The following is a 26,051-nucleotide window of genomic DNA, read 5'->3' as shown; positions in this document are numbered from 1 at the left end:
TGCTGGATCCTGGAGACCAGCTGACCGAAGTCTCAGAGAGAGGGCCTCAGCGGAGCACCGATCACCAGGCAGGTAAGTGTAAGCTCGGAGAAGGGGTCACGTCCCTGCTTGCGATTCTTTAAACATCCTTGTGATATATTCAAATATAGCATTGTGATATTGGGCAAATTTATCACAGCCAATCCGTATCTGAGATGGGGATTGTGATAAATATGGGCCTGATTCAGACCCGCTCGCTAGTTGCGGCCGCTCGCTCTCAGGGTATGGAAATTCAGCTAAGTGACGTCAAGGCAGGTGAACGCACGGCAAGGCATAAGCACGCCCACTATGTCTGGGTGAGCAATCACTTTGTGTTTTTAGACGCCCACCAGCCTGTCTTTAGCCGCCCACTTGCGTACGTCATCTCCAGGAAGTATATACAACCATCGATAGATCGGAATCCATCAAATCTGACCGCAGCGCTTGCGGTTGTCTGTACCCTACCACAAGCACTGCGATCACTTCAGTGTAAAAACAACCAGATGACATGAACTATGATGCTGCCTGTTAATTATGCACGCCCCAGAAACGGCGTGGAAACACTCAGGCACGCCTGCGTTCGCAACTCCACTCCCCAGTTACTACTGCTCTGCCCGTTACCACCCACAAACACCCTTTCCTGTCACTCATTCCACTGGACTGTCTTTGCAGGGCGAGCGAGAAATTTGCGATCGCTCATACTAGTTTGCGCGCGCGCACTGCAACGAGCGGCCGCTTGCTAGCGACTGGCTCTGAATGAGCTCCTATGTCCCTTAATATTAAAGATGATCCTGTCAAAAAAATATTTAATATTTCATTCCTTGTTCTTGGGATAAGCTGGCTCTATATAAGTCACTTTTAGTAATCTATATAGTAATTCCCTAAGGTCTGTCCCGTCTCCTACATGCATGCACCGTGGTGGCCGGGGTGTGCACTTCACCCTCCTAATGGCTCCCACTGCTAGGGCGATGGCACAGACCCTAACTGGAGAGGACCTGCTGTACGGTAAGTATAGCTGTGGAAATGAGGGCGTGGGATAGAGGATGGAGAGGGTGGAGAAGGACAGAGCGGGACAGCGAGGGGCTGAGGAAGACAGAGCAGGACACTGAGAGGGGGTGGTATAGAGAAGGGGGCAGATCAGGAAAAATCAGCAGACAGAGAGGGGATGGGGAGGTTTCCTTTACTTGCAATAACAACAATTAAACATAATAATAATAGTCTCGAAAAAAAAAAAAATCGCAATGAGCTTATTGGTTGGTTGCATCTTATAATCTGAATCCCAAGAGGATCATCATTTGACTGACTTCAATCGTTTGCCCTTCCCTAAGGTCACAAAAGGCCCTTGGATTCAGCAGTGAATAGCTTATAGCTCTCCCTCCCAGCTAATTTCCCTGCTGATATGGAAAGTAGATTGGAATCCGCTTCAGGAATAATGTTCTCTCTGCCTACAAAAGCCATGACGCTTTAACAGCTGCTGAGGGGTTTTGCTGAATGTGATGCTGTATTTGGATAAGAACTGCCTGAAAAATAAAGGAAACCACTTTAAAAGCCAAAGGTTTAAACAGAATGAAGAGTCATTTAAGTATGATGCTTCTATCAAACCTTCCATATGTGCGATGGCTGCGTGCCCCAGGGTACATCACTGTGATGCTGGCATATTAACCTAAGGCTTTCAGAGGCAGAAGTCAAACCCGGGGCAAATGCAGCTATATGTGGGGTATCCCTACTTAGTGTGATAATGAGTAATTATTATGCTCTTCATATCTATAACAGAAACCATTTAAAAGGAATAAAAAAATTCTTAGTTGAAATCATTTGTGTAGATGTAAACATATGTAAAATATACACAAGTATATTACACTGGATGGGTAATACAATTACGTGTTGGTCCTTATTGATTGGATTTAGTACAAATAGAATAATAGAACAGATGATCTAGCAGTCTCATAAATGTATAAAAAAGATGGTTTGTGTTTTTTGTTTTATTGTTCCTACTGTATCTTAGATTTCACAGTTTGAGTCCTAAACCCAGTTTAAGGGGTAAATTTACTAAGATGTGAGTTCTATTTAAGAAGTGATGTTGCCCATAGCAACCAATCAGATTCTACTTCTCATTTATCTAGCACCTTCTAGAAGATAATACCTGGAATCTGATTGGTTGCTATGGACAACATCACTTCTTAAATAGAACTCCATCTTAGTAAATTTACCCCTAAGGGTTTCCACACTACTATTCTATAGGGAGAACACCTGCCTTCTGCACCCTGTTTATTCTCAGTCCACTTTTAGAATAAGGTTTTATACAGAATCATTTTACTGCCTAAGGAGGCAACTCATGTGGTGGTCCTTACAGAAGCATAAACATTTGTTAGTATGTTTCCTATTCACTATAAAAGTCAATTAACATTACTGTAATGATCATTAGATTAGTCAACAAGGTATAGTAGCAATCATTCAATTATTTTACATTTTGACAGACAAGAAGTTAATGACTTGTCCACACGTTCTGATTACACCAATGGTATGCAGCATGAGTACACCGCCAGGTACATATTTATTGTCAATGGGAAATGCAGTCTGGCCCGAAAAGCTTAGCTTCTCATAGCTTGGCCCCCGTGAGCTTACACTTTGTGGCTATGGAGGCATTATCGCAGGAGACGGATCTTCTTATAACTATCGCTTCATTGCCAAGCTCTTTGCCAGTAGAGCCTCTTATTGAAACTCTTATTGATAAATATGAAAATTCATTCCTTATTGCAGCAGTAAGGAATGATCATTAATGGGGCCTAGTTCTCAATAATGATAAATAGGCTTCTAGATCACCTATGTGTAAAGCGTATGCAGCATGCCATGGGCACAGGGCCTAATTCAGAGCCGGACGCTATTTGCAGACGCTCGTTCCAAAAAAGGGTCCGGCTATTTAAATTGAGCGCTCACTCTTTGCGGTTTGTTGACGCCTCTATGTCTGAGCGAGCAAACGAAAATTGCGCTCGCTATTTTGTAAAGACGCCCCTTTGCCGTTCGCAACACACGTCATCTCCGGTATTTATTAGATTAATCGGGAACATCGAAAGGCATCTGAACTGCTCACAGTGCTTGTGGTAGGTTTTTCTTACCGCTATCACTGCGAGCAGTTCAGGCTAAAAGACAACCAAGTGGCGTGGTCGATGACGCTCCTTTACTAATTATGCACTCCCATTAAACGCCCTTTTGACCGTTTGGCACGCAAGTTTTCGGATCTCCACTCCCCCGTTTTCAAGCACCTTCCCCTGTTACCACCCACAAACGGTACATTCTGTCAATCAAATTAGCAGCCCCTCGCTGTTTTGCGAGCGCACGATTTCCGACCGCAATGACATGCGCATTACGACCCATACGCATGTGCAGTTGTACGAACATCGCTCAGAGCGAACGAGCGGCTCTGAATCAGGCCCACAGTCCCCACCAGTGTACTTGTGTCAAGTTCCATAAGGGGAGATTTATTTATAAAGCTTGGAGAGAGTTAAAGTGAAGAGAGATAATGGGGAGATTTATCAAAGCTTGGAGAGAGATAATGTGGAGATAAAGTACCAACCAATCAGCTTCTGTAATTTTACAGGCTGTGCCTTAAAATTTAGCTGATTGGTTGGTACTTATCTCTCTCCACTTTATCTCTCCAAGATTTTAGAAATCTCCCCCATGGTCACGCGGACATCAGTTACTCATCCTTCTAGTATCCGTCACGCAGGCCCGCCATGAGCCGCGCCGGGCCCAGGTAAAAAAGGGGGCGTGGTCTAATCGCCCCCTTAGGTAAAAAAAAGTTTTGGTCGCAGTGAGCCCCCTCAGCCCGGCGCATAACCAGTGTGGGGTGCGCTCAGCTTGGTCGCTCCACCCCCAGGCATAGGAGACTGCCGTTAGCTGCTTCTTAGCAGCCGCGAGCAGTCTCCCAGTGCAGCCCAGCACACAGCAGACTGTGCTGGGCTGCTGCGATGTAAGGGGGGGGGAGCGGTGCCGGACCCCCGCCGGGCCCCTCCAGCAAGCCCGGGCCCGGGTAATTGGTACCCGCTCGCCCCCCCTGCCGTCACGTGCTGTTTGCCCTTGGTGACACCTCATTTTGGGCACCAGATTACTCTTTTGTTTGTCGGGTGGCTTGCCACATAGCAACAGCTGGTGTGTTAGGTGCAAGCCTCCCGATGTTCCCTAAAAAGGTAAAGTGAAATAAACTTTCATTTACCTTCTCACCAGCCAGTGAGGTGGGTCAGCTGCACCCGGCCACTCATGCTCGTCATGGACGCGCTCGCCCCTTGGTCACATATGGAAGCACTTATAAGTGTGCTGAGCCTGCCCTCCGTCAGATTTTACCTCAGCGCTGAGATGGAGGACTCTGTGTCTGTATCTGCTACAGACACATTAGCTTTGTCCCCATCTCTCAGCAAGAGAAGTTACAGGCAGCCCTCTAAACAGGGACTGTTTGAGGCCCCTCAGAGCAGACATCTTTGCATTACCTGCCGGAAGCCCTTTCGATCTGCCAGTGATCGCTATGGATTAGCATACTATCGCAGATGAACTGCGTGCGTAATCGCTATTGTAATCGCAGTTGCGATCCGTAGTGAATCAGGCCCAGAGTTCCTTAGAGCAATGTATGTGGTAGTCTATCCACCAGCTGTTGCTAGGTGGCAAGCCTCCCGATGAACACACTAGTTTGCAGGAATCTATGATCTGCAAAATCTCTGTTCTAGGGAATAGGATTGCCACCTAGCAACAGCTCACACCGTACCCACCCTGTACCTTGCTGGGTCTGTTAGTTGTACTCTCTCAGGTTTAGTTATTAGGAATATCTGATCTCTCCTTTGCTTCTAGACACCAAGAATTCAGGAGAAGCAGCAAGTGGAGCAACCTAAAGACCAGAAATGATCTCAGATCTCCTTTCTTCAGTTGCCGCAAGTTCATCTGAGTTGATGCCTACTACCGACTTCAGGGCAACCTGCCAATTATTCTTTGTTGCCTGTTCCTAAGCAACCAGTCTTTGCCAGTGCATCCTCTTCCCAGTTGTGATTTCTCAAAATTCTTGTTCATTTATGTTTATGAATGTTTTAGTAAACATTGGCCCTGATTCAGAGCCGGACGCTCTGACCAGAGCGCTCGCTCTGAATCAGGGCCCACCTCCATTAATATGGAGCGTCCTCCTGGACGCTCGTATAGCTGAGGGTCACCACCCACAGCATATACGAGCGTGCAGGATGATGGTCGCGATGGTCTTGACCATCGCGACCATCGAAACTGCGAGCAAAAGCCTGCGGTTGAGTTTTTCAACCGCAAGGCCAGGAGTGATTTTGGCTCTATCAGAGCCAAAATCACTCCCACTGACATCACTAGTGATGTCAGTGGGACCGGCTTCAGACGGTAGGCGTTCCCTTGGGAGCGCCTCCGTCTGGCAGGCACGCCCCCGGCACGCCCACCAAAGGGGGCGTGCTGTCAGTCAACATCGACAGCACGCCCCCTTTGATGAGACACTCCGAGCGAAGGAAAGTCCTTCGCTCGTCGCGTCTCGCGCATGCGCACGACGGAGCTCCCTCCCAGCCGCTCGCGAGTGGGTCTGAATGAGGGCCATTGTTCCTTCTACATCAAAATGTCTCGAGTCCTTTGTTAAAATGATTAAGGAATTACGGTGGTTTAACCTCCATAGCTCTCTTGTTCTACTTAGGATTGTCATCTGTAAGCAGCCATAAAATCTGACAGTAGACACGGCTGACCCACTCCACTGGCTGGTAAGAAGGTACGTGAACGTTATTTTCACTTTACCTTCTCAGTGAACGTCGGGAGACTTGCACCTAACCCACCAGCTTTTGCTAGATGACAATCCTATTCCCTAGTACAAATAGATTTTCCAGATCATAGATTCCTGCAAACTAGTGTTTGCAGTCCTCCTCGAAGGCTGTAGAATACAGGTAGAGATACTGCATTACCGCGATGTAGTCGGCATCCCGGCGTGCGGGATGCCGATGGTCTGTACACCGGCGCCGAAATCCCGACAGGTCGGGATCCCGGCACCAGTATCCCGACCGTCAGCATCCCGAAGGTAAGTATCAGGGTGTTAGGGGGAGGTTATGGTTAGGTAGTGAAGTTAGGATTAAACATTAGGGGGAGGGTTAGGGTTAGGCACCAGGAAGGGAGTGTTAGGATTAGGGTGCAGGGAGGGGGAGGCTAGGTTTAGGCACTAGGGGGGAGGGGTTGGTTTAGGCATCAGGGAGGCAGTCTTAGGTTTAGGGTACGGGGAGGGGAGGTTAGGCTTAGGCACTAGGGAGGAAGGTTAGGGTTAGGACAGGGGTTAGGGTAGGGATTAGGAAAATACTTACGTGCGTTCCTATGGGTGTCGGATTCTGGCTGTCGGTATTCTGACCAGCGGTATCCCAACAGCCGGGATTTCATACCCAACCCGCATTACCTGCATAGTTATATCAAACAAGAAACACATTGGAGCATGGACATCCAAAAACAAATACAGACAGCGTCATTGATAGGTTTATTATCACATATTATTATTATTACCAGTTAGTTATATAGCGCACACATATTCCGCAGCGCTTTACAGAGAATATTTGACCATTCACATCAGTTCCTGCCCCAGTTTAGCTTACACTCTATGGCCCTGATTCAGAGCCGGACGCTCTTTCAGAGCGCTCGCTCTGAATCAGGGTGTTTTTTTTGTTGTTGTTGCATCGGCCTCCTGGCCGCTCGCATAGCTGTGGGTGACCACCCACAGCTTTTGCAAGCGGCCAGGTGATGGTCGTGACCATTGCGACCATCGGGGCTTGCGACGAGACCCTTGTGGTAGGGTATCGTTCCCGCAAGCCCCACTGGTGATGTCAGTGGTGCCTCCCACAAACGGCAGGCGTTCCTTCGGGAACACCTCCGTTTGTGTAGCCACCCCCCCTGTCCACCTCCAAAACGGGGCGAGCTGTCAATCATAGTCGACAGCCGCCCTGTTTTGGTGCAAGACCCGTAGCGACAGAGCACCGTGGGGGACCATCGACCCGCTTGCGAGCGGGTCTGAATCAGGCCCAATATTCCCTACCACATGTACACGCACACACATACAAACTAGGGTTAATTTTTGGTAGGAGCCAATTAACCTACCAGTATTATCCATAGACGGAGTCTCTGAGCTATGTATAAAGACCTGGAAAAGGCCAAACAGCTATTATACCATACATTTAGCATTTATTGTGCTGACTCATTCCATAAACAATTTACAGCAAACCGTCATTGGTAATCTCTGTAAAACCACCAGCGGTTTAGCAGAGAATTTTCTCAAGTGGTTTGTTAATCTATTCTCTGCTAATTTATAAGCATTTTATAAGGAAACCTAACGGCTGAACACAGACTAATATTAGGACGGAATGGGGGAGGGGGGCAGATGTGCAGAGAGAGAAAGATACAATAAAATCTAGTCTGAGGCTGTCCCTGATTTTTAAATATCAGATTGTTTCGACAACATATCACTATTTATCCAATAAAGTTACAGGACCTACATAGTTCCATTGGGTGTGGATTAACAGATTGACAGTAAAAAGGTCAACAGTGTCTAGATAGTCAACAGGTTGACTGGGACAAAATGTCGACACACTAAAGGTCGACATGTAATAAGGTCGATAGGTACAAATCGTCAACAGGGTCAAACCCGACATGAAAATGGTCGACACATGATTTTTGTTTTGGTACCTAACTCGAACCGTTGAGGTAGGTGCCTGACCCTAAACGTCCCTTCTAGTGCCTAACCCTAACCATCCCTCCTGGTGCCTGACCCTAACTGTTGGGGTAAGAGCCTAACCCTAACCCAAAAAAAACCATGTGCCGACCATTTTTTTTTCTGCCGACAAATTCCATGTCGACACGTTGACCCTGTTGACCATTTGTACCTGTCGACCTTCTTACATGTTGACCTTTTGTCCCAGTCGACCTATAGACTGTCTAACAGCTGGTGTCTTTCTAGCCATTGTCGACCTTTTTACTGTCTATCTATAGTCCGGAACCCAGTTCCAGTAGCTGAGAGAGATCATTTCCGGAGGGCGGGGGTTGTGCATGTGACACATACGCAAACCACCGGTAATCGCTCAACTGCGCAAACATCGGAATAGTGTTCAACTCTGAATCAGGCCGTTAATTTTACTGTTCTTGAACTACAGCTCACACCATCCTAGTTATCGCCAGGGTCTCCTTATACTCCCCCATCTTTCCTATGCATTCACAGGCCTTTGCTGATTTACAGAGAGAACTTATAATACAATATGATTACATTTGATCTTTCTTTGCCATTTGAAGTCATAGTTAACTCAATATTAACCTTGTGATTACCCTGCAAGTAAAATGGTTACTTATATTTTAGAAAACTCCACATTTGTTCTCTGTTTACAGGGTGGAAATTATGTAACTATGTAAATCGAGTATGAGAATCAAACAAGTTTATTTACAGCTATGCGATCTTAGAAAAAAAAAGGATGAGTTCTAGCAATGGTCATGAGTACTTGTCACCCACCAGAGACATTCTGGACAATGTGATATTATCTCTGACCCCCGCACATTTGGAACATTCTGCGCTCCCGACAGAGCCAGTGATGTCACCCGTGTGCATTGTCCCAACCTCCATGACTAAAGTTACTGCAAACCACAGTGACTTCACGGGACAAAAGGAACAGATTTTAAACATGATCTTCTAGTCTGAGACTTATTCCTATTTATAGTGTGTGTGTCCCATGCACTGTGACTGGCTCATTAAATATTCAAGGGGATTTCCAACTTCAGATGGCTTTACAGGCTTGTACTGACTCTCAGCGCATCCTTTAATCATTCCGTTTTGTGGTTTTCTTCTTTTTATTTCAGCCATGTTTTTATACCATCGGGCGCAGTTGTTGCATTTTCTTCCACTTGCTGTTCGATTCTACACAAAGCTAGCCTCTAGGTACAATTGTATTTCATGCAGAGGACACAACAGACCTGTGGGCCTCATTCAGACCCACTCGCAAGCGGCTGTCCGCTCGCAAGTGGGTCGATGGTGTGGACTGCGCATACGCACGACGGAGGGAGCTCCATTGTGCGCATGCGCCAGACGCGACGAGGGGGCGTGCTGTCGATGTTGATTGACAGCACGCCCCCTTTGGTGGGCGTGCCGGGGGCGTGCCGGGGGCGTGCCTGCCAGACGGAGGCGTTCCCAAGGGATCGCGACCATCGCGACCATCATCCTGCACGCTCGTATGTGCTGTGGGTGGTGTCCCACAGCTATACGAGCATCCAGGAGGACGCTCCATTTTTATGGAGGACGGCCCTCATTCAGAGCGAGCGCTCTGCTCAGAGCGTCCGGCTCTGAATGAGGGCCTGTGTTCTAAGCCATAGCAAAGTGTAAAGCTCAGCTACGTAGTTGAAAAGCACAGAAGAAAGACAGAACAATGAAGGATAAAGTGGAAAGCTTATTAAGGCCAAAATAAATTTTCTACTTCAGGGTCCATAGGGTATCCACAGGATACCTTGGGGTATAGGTGTGACGTCAGTCGCAGGGCACCAAAGAGTTAAGCTTTCAGCCTCCCAGGATGCACTAGGTCCCCCTCCTATACCCCGCCCCCGGGCCAAGGCACCTCAGTTTAGTTTGGTGCCCGGCCGGAGTCGGGTGCACCTGTTGGAGTGGGGGCTAGAAGAGCCCCTGAAGCTTTTTCTTCATGCAGCTGTGGCTGCACATCTGGATGAACAGCATGGACAGTCAGTCCTGACGTCCATGCTGTCTTCCCTACACCCCGCCGGTACCAGAACGCCGGTACTGATCCGGGGATGCTGGTGGGCGTCTGGGGTCACAGCTAGCGGTGACCCCAGATGCTCCGGACCATGGCCGGATTCAAGGGGGACAGAGGTAAGCAGCGGGGTCCCGCGGTGGGTCCCCGCTGATCACATGGTCCTAAGTCCCCAGGCAGGGGGCTCCCTGGGGACTGGCTGCAGCGTGGAGCCAGGCGACCAACCTGCGCTTCCACTACCCCCTGGGACAGCGGACCGCAGCAGAGCGGTAGCGCTGCGGCGTCCCAGGGGTTAAATGCATGCCAGGGGAGCGCGCCTTCCCTGTCTCACAGCCGGCGCCTCCCCCGCTGCACACAGCCCTCTCTGCACTGTGCTGACTGGTCCTGTGTCAGCGCTCCTCCCCCAGGCCAGCTTCTCTCTGCTCCTCGGCGGCCATCTTCTCTGCAACGCATGGTGAACGCTGCTGGAAGTCTGGAAGGAAGCATCGTGGTCTGGGTCCCCCCGCATACCTCTCCTCCGCTGTGGCTCAGGTCTGTGTATGCAGCGCTGTGTCCTACCAGGCCCTGTGTCTGTGTAGTTGAGTGATCAGCGCTGTTAGTGCAGGAATTGTTATTTCTCTGCATTGTATGTGACTGTGCTAGCGCTGCCTGTAACTTTTCTTCTCTAAACTGTCAGCTTTATTACTGTCCCTGTTCTTTCTGCTAAAGCCCTTGCGGTGCGGTGCTGCAGGGTGGTCTCTCGCCTATTTAATACTTAATTGGTGAGAGAGGTCACATACGTGGTGCCATCATGTCTGAAAGTGATTTTCCCCTCCGGCTACAGTGTACCACGTGCAAAGTACCGTTAGCGGAGGGGGAGGGTAGCGCGGAGGGCCTTTGCCGGCAGTGTTTGTCCATGGCGCGGCCTATTACGGTTACAGCACCGGTACAGGAGCCGCCCTGGGCTTGTTTCGCTCAGGCGTTAACAGCTTTAGTGGGCCAGTTAGCTCCGCAGCCCGCGTTTACACCGATGGGTTTGTCCCAGCAGTCTGTGGTGTCGTCACCCATGCAGGGGTTCCCACGACAATTGGTGGTACCCCACAGTCTCCCTATTTCCCCGCTCCCGGGTTCTCAGGAGCCAGCGTGGGTTAACTCCCTGACGAGTTCTGTACAGCACTTGTCGGATGTGTTGCAAGGGGAGTCTGTGATGCGGCTTCATAAAAGGCCGGTGGCGTCTCTGTCCGCTCCTTATGAGGATGACGAAGGGACGTCTGATGATGGGGAGATTCTGGATCCTTACGATCAGGAACCTTTCCATACTAAGGACGCTGATGCTAAGTCCAAAGTATATATTCCTGGACTTATTCGGGCGGTCCGCACAGCCTTGGTGATTGAGGACGAAGTTCCCCCAGCGGCTAAATCTAAGTATGCCTTTTTCAAAGATGTGAAGGGCGATGCCACAGTCTTTCCTCTTTCGGGTCAGTTGGTGGACCATTTAGAGGAGGCGTGGAAACAACCTGGCAAAAGATACCAGCCGCAGAGACGCCTGGCGGTGGCTTATCCGTTCGCGGATAATTATTTTGCTAAGTGTGAATCCCCTCCACAGGTGGATTCTCACGTGACCCGTCTTGTCCGTAGTGCCACATTGCCGATGCCATCCATGTCCTCCCTTAAGGATGCTACGGACCGCAAGGTAGAAATCTGCCTGAAGTCCGCTTATTCCCTTGCAGGGGGGGCAGCACGGCCGGCTATGGCCATTTGCTGGGTTGCCAGAGCGATGGAGCGCTGGGCGGATTCATTAGAGGCTTCTTTTGAATCCGACTGTCCGGCCGAACAGGCGGAGTTGATTGGCAATCTCCGTGATTCGGCCACCTACATCAACGAGGCGGCTCTAGACATTAGTACTCTGGTGTCTAGAATTTCTTCAGCAGCGGTAGCTGCTCGTCGCACCTTGTGGCTGCGATCCTGGAAGGCGGACGCAGATCCAAGAAAGGTCTGGAAGCGTTGCCGTTTACCGGAGAAGTTCTCTTCGGTCCGGATCTGGATAAGATTGTGGCCACGCTGGCGGCAGCCAAATCTGCTTGTCTCCCGTCGGCCGCTGCTCCTTCTGGTTCTGGACCATCGTCCTTTCGGTCATCTAGGGCCCAGGGCAGGCCCAAACCACAGTCGTTTCCTCGACAGGCTGGCCCTAAGAAATCGGTCAAGCCCCGGAAGCAGGCATGGAGTACCAGACGTCCGGCCCCCAAGCCAGATGACAAGCCTGCGGCCTGACGGTCCGGGTCTCCCCTTGGGGGATCCCAGGGTGGGAGGCCGCCTGCTGCAGTTCTCCCGGTGTTGGTCGTTCACTACGACAGACACTTGGGTTCTGGAGGTGGTCTCTCACGGGTACGCCCTCTCCTTCCGGCACAGACCCCCGGCTCGATTCTTCACCACGGGTCTACCATCAGACCGGAACAAGGCTACGGAGCTGCGGAAGGTATTGCACACTATGCTCCAGGCTGGAGTTATAGTGCCTGTTCCATTCTCCCAGAGGGGCCAGGGTTTCTATTCAAATCTATTTTTGGTACAGAAACCCAATGGGTCATATCGTCCGATTCTCAACCTCAAAGCACTCAACAAGTCTTTGCGGGTCCCGAAGTTTCGGATGGAGACCCTACGGTCCATCATTCTGGCGCTGGAACCTGGGGACTACATGGTGTCATTGGACATACAGGACGCTATGGCGGTCATGGAGGCTTCTCTGCGGCTGCAAGGAGTCCGCATGTTGCCGTACTTGGACGACCTGTTATTGGTGGCAGGATCTCCAGAGCTCCTGTTACACCACTTGGACCTGACCATTGCACTGCTGCAACGGCACGGCTGGCTAATCAACTGGCAGAAGTCCACTCTAATCCCGTCTCGGAGGATTCTGCATCTTGGAGCCTTATTGGACTCGGGACAGCAAAGGATCTTCGTGACGGAGGACAAGATCTCTGCTTTACAGTCAAGGGTGCGCAGTTGTCTGCACAGCCGCCGGGTGTCCTTACACTCGGCGATGAGGTTACTGGGCTCCATGGTGTCGGTGTTCGACATGGTGGAATACGCCCAGTTTCACTCCAGACCTCTGCAGCACCTGATCCTGTCCAAGTGGAACGGGCTGCCTCAGTCTCTGAAGTTCCAGACGATTGTGCTCACCCCGGAGGTTCGCCTGTCCCTTGCGTGGTGGTTAAAGACGACCCACCTCAACAAGGGACGTCCGTTCTGGGTTCCAAATTGGGTCCTGTTGACAACGGACGCCAGTCTTCGGGGCTGGGGAGCAGTTTCGGGTCCACACTTGTTCCAGGGCAGGTGGACACCGACAGAAGCGGAGCTTCCAATAAATATCTTGGAACTCCGTGCGGTCTTCAATGCTCTCCTGCAGGCACAGCGGTTTCTCCAGGGTCACCCGGTGCAGGTCCAGTCGGACAATGCTACCACCGTGGCCTACATAAACAGGCAAGGAAGAACTCGCAGTCGGGCGGCTCTCGTAGAGGTCTCTCGGATCCTGGTTTGGGCGGAGCGCAATCTTCCGGCCATATCAGCGGTCTTCATCCCGGGAGTGCTAAATTGGGAGGCGGACTTTCTAAGTCGCCAGGACGTTCATCCAGGGGAATGGTCCCTGCACCCGGACGTTTTTCAACTACTGGTGGACAGGTGGGGTCTTCCAGAAATCGACCTCATGGCGTCCCGGCACAACAACAAGTTGCCGGTGTACGGGTCTCGCACAAGAGACGAAGGGGCGTCTCTGGTGGATGCTCTGTCCGTCCGGTGGACGTTCAGGTTCGCATACCTGTTCCCTCCGGTCTCCCTTCTTCCACGGGTAATCCGGAAATTCAAACAGGAAGGAGGGACGCTCCTGTTGATAGCTCCCGCGTGGCCCAGACGGCACTGGTTCTCAGACCTTCAGGGTCTGTCCGTGGACAGTCCTCTGCGGTTGCCGCTACGACCGGACCTTCTGTCTCAGGGTCCTTGTCTTCACCCGGACCTGACTCGGCTGTCTTTGGCGGCGTGGCTGTTGAGACGGCCATGCTGAGGTCCTGGGGGTTTTCCAGCTCTGTGGTGCGTACCATGTTACGAGCTCGGAAACCGTCTTCCGCGAGGATATACCATCGCGTGTGGCATACGTTCTTCCAGTGGTGTCGACCGAGAGGTTATGCACCGCGGGAGTTTCGTCTGTCTCGGATTCTCGCCTTCCTGCAAGCGGGACTAGATCATGGGCTTCGCCTTGCTTCTTTGAAGGTACAGGTTTCGGCCCTATCTGTCTGGTTTCACCGTAGGATTGCTACAATCCCGGATGTGCGCACCTTTATGCAAGGTGTTCTCCGTATTCAGCCGCCCTTTGTTCCACCTGTGGCGCCTTGGGATTTGGCTGAGGTCCTGAGGGCTCTCCAAGGACCGCCGTTTGAACCACTGGGCTCAGTGGATATTAAATGGCTAACAGCTAAGACTGTTTTCCTTCTGGCCGTTGCTTCAGCCAGACGTGTTTCTGAGTTAGGGGCTCTTTCTTGTAGACCCCCTTTCTTGGTTTTTCATGGGAACAGGGCAGTGCTCCGCACTCGGCCCGAGTTTCTTCCCAAAGTTGTTTCCCAGTTTCATGTTAACGAGGAAATAGTTGTTCCGGCCTTTAACTCACCGGGTCTTTCCGTGGGTGAGGCCTCTTTGGATGTTGTGCGGGCCTTAAGGACTTATGTTGACCGCACTTCTTTGTTTAGGAAGTCGGACGCTTTGTTGTCCTCTATGGCTTCTGTAAAAAGGGTTGGCCTGCTTCAAAGCAAACTTTGGCAGCCTGGATCCGTATGGCTATTTCTGAAGCTTATCTTCATGAAGGCCTACTGGTCCCTCCTTCTCTGAAGGCTCATTCCACTAGGTCTGTGGGTCCTTCGTGGGCAGCTCGACGTGGTGCCTCGGCAGTTCAGATCTGCAAGGCTGCTACGTGGTCTTCTGTCCATACCTTCGTGAGGTATTACAGGTTTGACACCTTCGCCTCTCAGGATGCTTCCTTCGGGCGGCGGATTCTCCTTTCTGCACAGGAGCGTCCCCACCCTTAAAGGATACTGCTTTGGGACATCCCCAAGGTATCCTGTGGATACCCTATGGACCCTGAAGTAGAAAATATGAGATATGGTAAGAACTTACCCTTGTTATCTCTATTTCTACGAAGTCCATAGGGTTCCACAGGACTCCCGCCCTGTCGCACCTGTGCTGCAGATGGGCTTTGCTCTGGTCACCGGTTTTCCGTCTCCCTCTGGTGAGAATGTGATTCTTGTATGTGTCCAGATCTTTGTTCTCTCTCTTCCTTCTCCTCCTCCGGCCTATGGCTTGGTAACTAACTGAGGTGCCTTGGCCCGGGGGCGGGGTATAGGAGGGGGACCTAGTGCATCCTGGGAGGCTGAAAGCTTAACTCTTTGGTGCCCTGCAACTGACGTCACACCTATACCCCAAGGTATCCTGTGGAACCCTATGGACTTTGTAGAAATAGAGATAACAAGGGTAAGTTCTTACCATATCTCATATTTTTGCACATAATTTGTATTTCATTATTATTATTATTATTATTTTTGTTTCATTTGAGCCATTCAGTGGTGGGCTTGTTATTTTCCTACGGATCATTGTCTTGCCTCGTTCGGGCTGGCGTCCTTCTGGATTCCGGCGTTGGGATTAAGAGGCGTTGCTATTTCTATGCCTATCTTAATCAGTGTTGGGATTCAGACCAGCGGAATACCATCTGGGAGGGGATGGAGTTATCAGACCGGCGGCATACCATCTGGGAGGGGATGGAGTTATCAGACCGGCGGCATACCATCTGGGAGGGGATGGAGTTATCAGATCGGCAGCATACCATCCGGGAGGGGATGGAGTTATCAGACCGGCGGCATACCATCCGGGAGGGGATGGAGTTATCAGACCGGCGGCATACCATCTGGGAGGGGATGGAGTTATCAGACCGGCGGCATACCATTTGGGAGGGGATGCAGTTATCAGACCAGTAGCATACCATCTGGGAGGGGATGTAGTTATCAGACCGGCGGCATACCATTTGGGAGGGGATGTAGTTATCAGACCAGCGGCATACCATATGGGAGGGGATGGAGTTATCAGACCGGCGGCATACCATCTGGGAGGGGATGTAGTTATCAGACCGGCGGCATACCATCTGGGAGGGGATGGAGTTATCAGACCGGCGGCATACCATTTGGGAGGGGATGCAGTTATCAGACCAGTAGCATACCATCTGGGAGGGGATGTAGTTATCAGACCGGCGGCATACCATTTGGGAGGGGATGTAGTTATCAGACCGGCGGCATACCATTTGGGAGGGGATGCAGTTATCAGACCAGTAGCATACCATTTGGGAGGGGATGTAGTTATCAGACCGGCAGATGGTATGCCGCCGGTCTGATAACTACATCCCCTCCCATGAATACCATTTTTGCCCGATCACTTTCTTATGGTGCAATCATGAATGCTGACACTAAGGTGTAAATTTACTAAGTTGCCGATTTCCATTCAATGTCATTCAAGATTAATCCATATCTGTCAACTTTTGAAAAGTAGTTTCAAGGAGTTTATAGTATGTAGTAAAATGCGCAGCGCAGTGCTCCGTTGAGGCGGGGTGTCATGCTCCGCCCATAGGGTGTGTCTAACTCCACCTATGGGCGTATCTATTGCCACTCAGAGGCCAATATGTGCGGTTAATCTTCTGAGTCTGATACCACTCCACTAACACGCCCATCAGGCGGACTATCTATGTGCCTCTGATTAGTCATCTCCCAGTCACCGCCCAGGAATGCACAATACACTCAGTGCAACTCTATCGGAACTGCGACTCACTGTGGAATGCACGCGCCATACAACATGTTAGAGATGTAGATGTGCAGTCTCCAAAAAAAACAAAAACAACATTTAATATGCATCCTTGCATGTCTAGTCACTTAAGATGCAAACATTTAGAACCTCAGGTAAATTCATACATTTATATTACAAAGGAATAAGGGTCCGATTCAGCAAGGAAAAGGAGAGAACGCACGCAGCCGTCCGCTGCGAGAATATGCTAATCAATGCATACGCACGGAGACAGCAGTACAAGATGCAGGCGCCCAGCCCCATATTAAGCCGCCCATCTCCCTCTACTCACAGCCTGATCAGTACGCAAGATAACGTAAACATCGGTAACATCGAGAACCATCAACCACATTTGCATAAAAGTGGTTGACCAGACCTCGCGCAGGATCTTGGCAACTTCCTGTGTGTACGGAGTCTCATCACTGCGTGCTTCGCCACACTGGCTTAATTATGGACACCCCTAAAATGGCGTCCCAACGCACAGGCACGCCGGACCACCCCCCCTATACCACCCACAAACGGCACTTCCCGTCAATCAGTATTGGAAGGGGTCTGCGTGCACGCTGCGTGTAGTCTGCGTACGCTTACTCGATCGCACTGGCTAGTTCGCGCACGCGCGGTGCGAAGCATGTTCAGTACAAACACATCGGCCAAGTGTGTGCGTTCTGTACTTTGCGTTGCTTGCTGAATCAGGACCTAAGAACGCAGTAATCACATAACTGATCATGCCACATTATTATAGTGTAGGGCAAGCCATAACATACAAGGTCATCTACAGGTGTAGCACATGCATTTCATTCAGTTCATGACAGTCAGTGGAACAACCATTTAATGTCATCTCACCTGGGACTGGTACAAGTATGCATGTACTGTATGTATGTATGTATGTATGTATGTATGCAGTGTAATAGGCATCATTTGGTTATTCCATACCTAAAGAGTGTAGAATGCAATTTACTAAAGAAGATGCCACTTTGCCTTGATAATTTTAAAATTGGAGGCAAACATCTTTTGACCCTAACTGCACGGTGCAATCCCAGGTCTGGAAGATCAGCCACGAATGCCCATATACTGTACTTATTATAGGTTTCACTTTTGTAATAATAACAAGATTATGTTGCATAAAATAATGAGTGCAATACAAACTGTGTGTTCTGAGCCCTCTCAATGGTCAGAACGACATACAGTAGCAGGGTGCAGTCTGAGAGAGGTGCACAACTGACATGGCAGGGAAGATGGTGAGTGATGCCCAGCCTGGCATTGCAAGAGGGTAGGAGAAGAGAGATGAAAACCCCGGCATTAAAAGAGGGGATGGTGAGTGTTATAAAACATCTGCCATTGCAGAAAGGGGAAAATGGTGTTGTGGTGCACAACCTGGCACCACAGCAAGGGGGTGGGGGGGGGGGGAAGGTGGTGCACTACCTATCATTGCAGGGGGATGAGTGGTAGACAGCCTGGCATAACAGGGGGTGAGAGAGGCACAGCCTGGCATTGTAGGGGGGCGAATGGGGCACAGACTGGCATTGCAGGGGGGCTACGGAAGCATTGTGGTGCACATCCTGGCCTTCCTGGGGGGAGGGTGCAAAGCTGGTACAGGTGTATGTATATAATGGCAGTGCCCGGTAGCAGGACCTGCCTCAGTCACCTGGGTATCGGCTCCTCCCGACCACTCTCCTCCTGCTCAGCCCCGGACGCCATCACATCGCCGGTTGCAGCGTCCCCTGGGCCGGTTCCTGCCGGCCTTGTCCTGCTCCTCCCTGGGGTAACCAGCATCCGCTCACTAACAGCGCCCCCCACCCCCACATCCACGGGAATCACTGCTCCAGCAGTCACTCAGACGCCGCAACTTTTATCAGCGCCGTGCACCAGAACTTCCAAGTGCTGTCCTCTCATGCAGTCCGGATTTTCTTCGGGGTAATGGGGAATCTGGGAGTTTCATTAATGCTTTGGCCGGGGGACCCGGTGAAAGGTTTCCCCTGACTGTGGCATTACACCCCCCTCTAAAAAAGTTCTGTGCTAGTTATGGAAATTACAGGGGACCCCTACGCTTTTTGGGCCTGATTCAGAGCCGGAAGCTATTTGCGCTCGCTCGTTCAGAAAAAAGGGCCGGCTATTTAAATTGAGCGCTCGCTCTTTGCGGTCTGTTGACGCCTCTATACGCATGCGCAGTTGTGCGAACATCGCTCATAATTAACGAGCGGCCGCTTACGAGCGGCTCTGAATCAGGCCCAGAGTACACAGCATACAGCACCGTGCACCCCCTATACCAGTGTTGGCTAACCTTGACACTCCAGCTGTTGTGGAACTATATATCCCAGCATGCCCTGCCACAGTTTTAGCATGCCCTAATAGCAAAACTGTAGCAGTGCATGCTGGGTTATGTAGTTCCATAACAGCTGGAGTGTCAAGTTAGCCAACACTGCCCTATACACATTGACTAAGAGCAGCACAGCTATTTTGTGAGCCTGGACACAGCACAGTCTACAGTATATACAGCAGAGTACAGCGCCACTCCTGGAAAGAGTCATTACTGTTAGCTATTATCTCCAAATGGAGAAAACGTGTATCACTGTGGTTTGCTGGAGTCACAGAGCCTTAAGATGAGTACACATTAGACGACCTGTGTACCCAGCCGACCCACGATGCGACAGATGACAATTCGTGCGGTCCATACACACCGCACAATCTGGTTAACAATCGCACGATATGTCATTCACCAGCTGTATCCAATTGCATGGGGTCGTTCATCACATTGACAGATTGAGCAGCATGTACAACAGATCTGTCAACGCGAGACCGACAGATGTAACATGTTCGGCAGATCTGTCAATGTCAAGAGGGTGCAAGTAAAAAAATGTACGATAAACCCATGGTTAGGGCGCCCTAACCTCAGTTTGATCGCCCTAACCAGGACTTTAGATGGTTGTAGCCATTTTACACAGCTAAACCCGGGCTAATAGGGCGTGAATAAGGCGATAATTTATGGGGGTATAGAATTATTGAATTGCAACACTGGGCAGCCATTAATTATCACCACTCACACAACAATTGAATTGCCCCGCTCCGGGGACAGTGGCAGGTGGGGAGTTTGACTGGGGCGGTACACCTGTCAAACCGTAACGCAGGTGTCCTAAGGCGAGCTCATAGAGGACAGAAACCTCCCGTGGAGCAGAAGGGCAAAACTATAAACTATTTACTAACCTGAACTCTGTCATATGTTGCCTGGTATACGAGCCGGCCCTAAATAATTTGATGCCCTAGATAAGATTTTTGTTGGTGCCTCCTAGCAGATAATCCCACCACCAAGCTTAAGGCCCCCACACACGGTACGATTTTTTAAACAATTTGCCCGTTTTCGACCGATTGGAATGACAAATCATTTAAAAAGTGCCATGTGGGCATGATAACGATGCCGATGCGCACTCCCACTGTCATTGATCGTGGTCGCTGATCAATTCACAATTTGGCACACATCGTTCTGTGTGTATGCACGAGGCGATGGACGATAAATTGTCACTTTTCCTGGCCACTCCCCTCCACTATTTTGTACTAGCATCGCGAGGCTATTTGCTGCAAAAGATATATCGTTGACGATGAGCAGTCGTTAACGACCCATCTATATCGTTTGATCGATTCCCATATGTAGGCACAATATTGTTTGTCCGGAAGTGCCTGCTGCTGCCCGATCGGCGCTGAGAACTTGCGGCCACCTAACCACTAGCAGAGCCCTGCCATCCAGGTGTCCCGCCCCCAGCTGTTCCATCACTGCCTGCCAGTGGCGGGCTGGGCCGGGGGGCAGGGTGCCATGTGCCCCCCGGGCCGCAGCGTCATGCGGGCCGCAGGCCGGTGCAGTCTGTGTCACTGTGACACAGACTGCACCGCGTGTGTAGCGCTGACCGGACGGAGTTCGGTCAGCGGTACACTGACAAACACACAGCCGCCGGCTCCGGCAGCTGTGTGTTTGTTGTAAGCAGCAGCCAATGAGAGTCTGTCAGACTCTCATTAGCTGCTGCTGCACCCACTGCGGGAGCCGCTCCATCTTCTGGCTCCCGCAGTGGGCAATGGGAGAGACGTCATGATGTCATATGACGTCTCTCCCATAATGCAGAGCGGCCCGGCCCGGGAGGACAGACGGAGGAGCAGATGGTGGCGGCGGGAACGGGGATTCAGGTAAGTGGGTTTTTTTATTTTGTTTTTTATATTACGTGTGTCCACTGGGGGGGGTGTCTGGCACTACAAAGGGGGGACCACTACTACTGGGGGCATTACAAGGGGGGTGGGGGACTACAACTACTGGGGGCACTACAAGGGGGGGACTGCTACTACTGGGGGCACTACAAGGGGGAGGGGACTACTACTACTGGGGACTACTACTACTGGGGGCACTATAAGGGGACTACTACTACTGGGGGCACTACAAGGGAGGTGGGGGACTACTACTACTGGGGACACTACAAGGGGGGACTACTACTACTGGGGACACTACAAGGGGGGGACTACTACTACTGGGGATACTACAAGGGGGGGACTACTACTACTGGGGGCACTACAAGGGGGGGACTACTACTAATGGGGGCACTACAAAGGGGGGGACTACAACTACTGGGGGCACTGCAAATGGGGGGACTACTACTACTGGGGGCACTACAAAGGGGGGACGACTACTACTACTGGGGGCACTACAAGGGGGGGACTACTACTGGGGGCACTACTGGAGGCCTGCATAAGGGTGTTCTCTCCTGTGGCACACGTGGGCACTGCATATGGGCACTACGACAGTGGGCTGCCCTAATCTTTATTTTTACCTTACATTAATCCCATATGGACCCGCCTCCTCCCTGGAACACTGGAGGGGTGGGGGGCGCCGTAGCACGCATATTCTTCGGACACACACGCTACTCCTCTGCCAGGGCCGCCTGCATGCATTTGCCCCCCAGGCTAAAAGTTGCCAGCCAGCCCCTGCTGCCTGCCCATTCACGGTTTGCTGCTGCCCGGCCCAATCGGAGCACATCTGACAGTTCAGATAGTTGCCTGGCAGCAGAAAACAGTGGACACTGCACAGTGGCAGTAGCAGGTGCCCCATATGCCTCAGTTCCTTCCCCAATCCTCCTCCAACCTCCATCCTAGGTGGGCGTGCATGCCCCTAGACATTTGCTTAGTTTGCCTAGGGTATGGTCAAACCCATTTTCACTTTTTATCTAAAAGTCTCTTTTTCTGAGAATAACTTTTTATTACTCCATGCATAAAATATGTGTTGGGTGGCAGGCTCCCAGGCTCTGATAGTTATCATTTGCTAAAAGGGCCTGGACTTTATTCCAGCATTGACTCCACGTGGCAGCACCTTACAAGACCTCATATGTCCTATATATGTATAGCCTGTGGACAGGTAATGCTCCCTCACTTGCTATTCACACCTACCTAAATTATATGCACACAAAAGACAAGCTTTGCCCTCAGTCCAAAAAAAAATCTGCCCCAGATGGACCAAAACTCTGACCCGATCTGCACAAACCGTGCCCATAAGTGGCCAGAATAATGCCCAATTTTGGGCAACATTCTGCCCCTTTTCTAGACTACATATAAGGATTACCTTGCAAAAATCAGGACAGTTTGGAGCTATATAAATACAGATGACATATATAAACTATGCCAAGCAAGCACCATTATTATTTCTCTTGTATAGGTTGAACCAATATTCAGGAGAAAACAGCCTGTCCATTTACAAGGATCCAGCGACACCACTGAGGCGCGAGGCACCATGTGATAGGCTACTATTGGCTCAGATCATACATACTCTCCCGGAATGTCCAGGAGAGCTCCTGGAAGAGTGGGGACCCTCCCACATCCTGTCTACTTTCCAGTGAAATGGGCAGGATAGGAGACAATGGTGGCGCAGTGATTAGCATTTCTTCCTCACAGAACTGAGGTCAGTGGTACAATTCCAAACAGGGCCCGATAAGTGTGGAGTTTGTATGGCCTCCCCATGTTTGTGTGTGTTTTCACCTACAAGCCAAAAACATACTGGCCAGTTGATTGGTTTCTGATTATAAAAAAAAAAAAAATGAGCCGCATTGTGGATATGTGTCTATGTGATAGGAAACATAGAATGCAAGCTCCGCAGGGGCAGGGACTGGTGTAAATGACTGAAATATTTTTGTGTGCATTATATGAATAACTATAAATAAATAATTAGAGAGTAAGCTTTTTCAGAACTCCAAACCAGCACCCTTCCAGAACAAGCGGATGAAGTCTGTCTACTGAGTTCATAAATATAGAGGGACAGGGGCGTATTTATAATGGGTGCAGGGTGTGCAGGTGCACACGGGCACCTGGGTCCAGGGGGTAGCCCACACTGCACCAATACTTTTTTCTTTCATACTTACCGCTCCGATGTCCCACGGAGTAACGCTGCTCATACCGCCTGGAAAATGGCCTCCGCAGCCATTTTCCCGGTGTTTTGCGCATGCGCAGTAGGAAATCACAGGAAACATGGCTGCCACGCCACACTCTAGTGCCCCGAGTCTACTGCTGCTGCCAGTTCGCTGACGGCAGCCAGAGGTGAGAGGAGGTGGCTCTGGACGGGGAGGGAACACGGGCCTCTTAATACGCCCCTGTAGAGGGATCGTGCCCAGGGGAGCAGCATGGGAGTATCAACCGACTCTCATACTCCAGGCGCCATCTGCCCTGTTGGGTTCTCCACAGATGCCAATATACGTCCCTGTTAGCCATGAGTCTGACTTTTACAGCTGAGTCTGAGTGCATATAGCAGCGGTATCGCCGCCCTCAGCGCCACCTTCCCTCACGCTGTTTCCTGCCACAGCTTATGGTGCTGCCACCTGTCACTGATAGGCAGGGAGCACAGAAATGAGGTCACTGCAATCCCAGCCTATCAGTGACAGCAAAGTGCAGCTTCTCTATCCACAACGCCAGGTAATAAGAGGCGGAAAATGGGGAAAGGTTGATAGATGATTAAATGTGTATGTGAGTATAAGGTTGGCACTGCGGATGCCATGGAACACTGCTATGCCATTGCAAAACATGGCAAAAAAATTAAGTGACAACTGTATAAACTGATTATTCCATCAGGACGGTCTGTGGGCCTGATTCTGAGATGTACTGTACGTTTATCCGATGATGAACATACATCGCCGATGTTTCCAGGTCTGCGTCTGTGCAGAACGGGTCCTGTGATGACGCTCGCAGACCCCCAAAGCCACAGCATGACTGACAGGCTGCAGCGTTAGCGGACAAACCGGGGGTGTGGCTGGTCACCGTTCCTGGAAACGAGACCATATCACCCCGTTTTCCGGAAGGGACGAGGCCAGGGTCTGCGTCAGTGGAAGTGACCAGCAACCGGTCAGATTGCAGAAAGCTTCAGCTTCCGTACCTTGACCAAAGAAGCAATCATTGCGACCATCGGTCGCGACGGTGCTCGCAAACGCAGCAAAGTGTTGCCTGACACCTCCTTCTGCATTTGCATTAAGGTGGACAGAATTGCACAGCTGCTTGTGTGTGGTTCTGCAATTCTGTCCATCTCTGAATCCAGCACTGTGTTCTAGAAGGGGCTTGTCCAGGGGATGAAGAAATATAGGTATCTATGTACTGAGCCTTGGAGAGAGATAAAGTACCAACCAATCAGCTCCTAACTGCCATGTTACAGGCATGTGTCTGTAAAATGCCAGTTAGGAGCTGATTGGCTGGTACGTTCTCTCTCTCCACGCTTTGAAAAACCTCCTCTAAAATGTTTGCACGTAGCAACATTACAATACCTAGTTTTACAGTACATGGTTCGTCTCCTGCTCTACAGATTCATGTCCTCATTGTAAGAGGAGCAGCGTCCATGCAGCACCTTGACACCAGATGGGAGATCTGGCAGACGGCTCCCTCCCTTTCCTTGTGTAATCCAAACCAGTGCCTCATTTCACAGATATGCTTAAATTCTGCTGGCCCTCGCTCAGCCTTCTGATCTTACCCTCAGCCGCGCAGCAAGTTTCAGCCAGATCGCTGGCACAAACCTCTCTCTTGCTGAAAGGAAGCCGGTGGCTGGAAGAAAGCTGAAATTAAATGTTCTGGGCAATGTAAATCTCATTCCAGGGCTATTTTGTGTGTAATTCTTCCAGGGGGGGGTGAGGCAGGAGTGAAATTTGAAATACATTCCTATGTCTGCTAATATAGATGATACACATAATATAGCAATCAGCGTATACACGAATAAAGTCAGTTGGCTGAAGCGGGATGTAGTCATTGCGGCCGCCGGTCACAATCCCGACAGCGGAAGGCCGGCTAGGGAGTTATGATATCATAATCCTGACGCCGGAACACTGAGGACGACATCCGGATCGAAGGTAAATCCGGGGCGCGCTTAGTGTTAGCCGCGGGGGGAGAGGGTTAGGATTAGGGAGTGTAGTGGGGTTATGGTTAGATTCTGGGGGGGGGGGGGAATTAGGGTTAGGCACCCCTAGGGTGGAGGGTTAGGGTTAGGCACCCCAAGGGAGAGGTTAGGGTTAGGCACCCCCCCCGGGAGGGTTAGGTTTAGGGAGCGGAAAAGGAGGGTTAGGGTTAGGCACCCCCAGGGGTAGGTTACGGTTAGGCACTAGGGGGGAGGTTAGGGTTAGGCACCACTAAGGGAGGGTTAGGGGGGGACAGGGGAGGGTAGGGTACTTACTTGGCTCTGTTGGGCTGGCCGTGCTGCACGCATGGTCAATCGGTACATATCATGTACAACCCCATGCTTCTGGATGTGGCCACTGTACAATATATCACACACATATCGTTCAGTGTGTAAGGGCAACCGCAAGCACATCATACTGTTCTGATAATAGGCCTCAGTCATGTTCTGTAGTGGGAGGAAGTTATTATTATTAACGTTTATATTTATGAGGCATCACAAAAAGTTTGCAGTGTCATACTTAGGGGGGGATGACAGTACAGTAGTGCACATTTACAAAATGTAAAAAACAAAACAAAACATGAATACATGATACAGGGTTATACTATGAACAAACACCTACAAGTTATAAATTTAACAAGTAATGCAAAATAAAACAAAATTTTTGAGCACCGTGAGCGTACAGTACGTGGAGACAGATGGGCAGAATAAGAAATGCCAGGATGCAAATCACATAACATAGAGAATGAAATCTGCATAAGATATGACGGGTACACGTGAGGAGGACAGACGTGAGACCAAGGAGCACATTTATGAAGGTAAAAAAAAAACAAAAGCGCGGTACCCATAGGATTAAAGAAGTAGCAAATTTCTCCAAAATATGCCATGGTCCCTCCAGTTCCAACCACACAAGCGATTATTCTACCCACCGTCACTGTATATTGCCTGAGTACCTCCGTACCTGCTTGTGTATTCCCGACTGCCACTACACACTGTGACAATATATGGCGGGTGCCGTATACCTACCGCTTCTTCTAGGCAAGTGC

At 50.4% G+C, this 26,051-nt stretch overlaps 1 long non-coding RNA gene across 1 annotated transcript; it reads right to left on the bottom strand.

Moving 5' to 3' along the window:
* Positions 1 to 1,192: 1,192 nt before the first annotated feature.
* Positions 1,193 to 18,402, bottom strand: LOC148479069 (uncharacterized). Its single transcript, XR_015872001.1, has 3 exons — positions 18,262 to 18,402; positions 6,354 to 6,442; positions 1,193 to 1,538 (listed from the first exon to the last, which is right to left on the bottom strand). It is a non-coding gene; the product is annotated as an uncharacterized LOC148479069 (long non-coding RNA).
* Between the last annotated feature and the right edge of the window lie 7,649 nt (positions 18,403 to 26,051).

This window comes from Taudactylus pleione, unplaced genomic scaffold (genome assembly GCF_031769625.1).
Source record: "Taudactylus pleione unplaced genomic scaffold, aTauple2 ptg000639l, whole genome shotgun sequence".
NCBI lineage: Eukaryota > Metazoa > Chordata > Amphibia > Anura > Myobatrachidae > Taudactylus > Taudactylus pleione.
The sequence above is the reverse complement of the archived record's forward strand: the minus strand, read 5'-3'. Positions and strand labels throughout refer to the sequence as shown.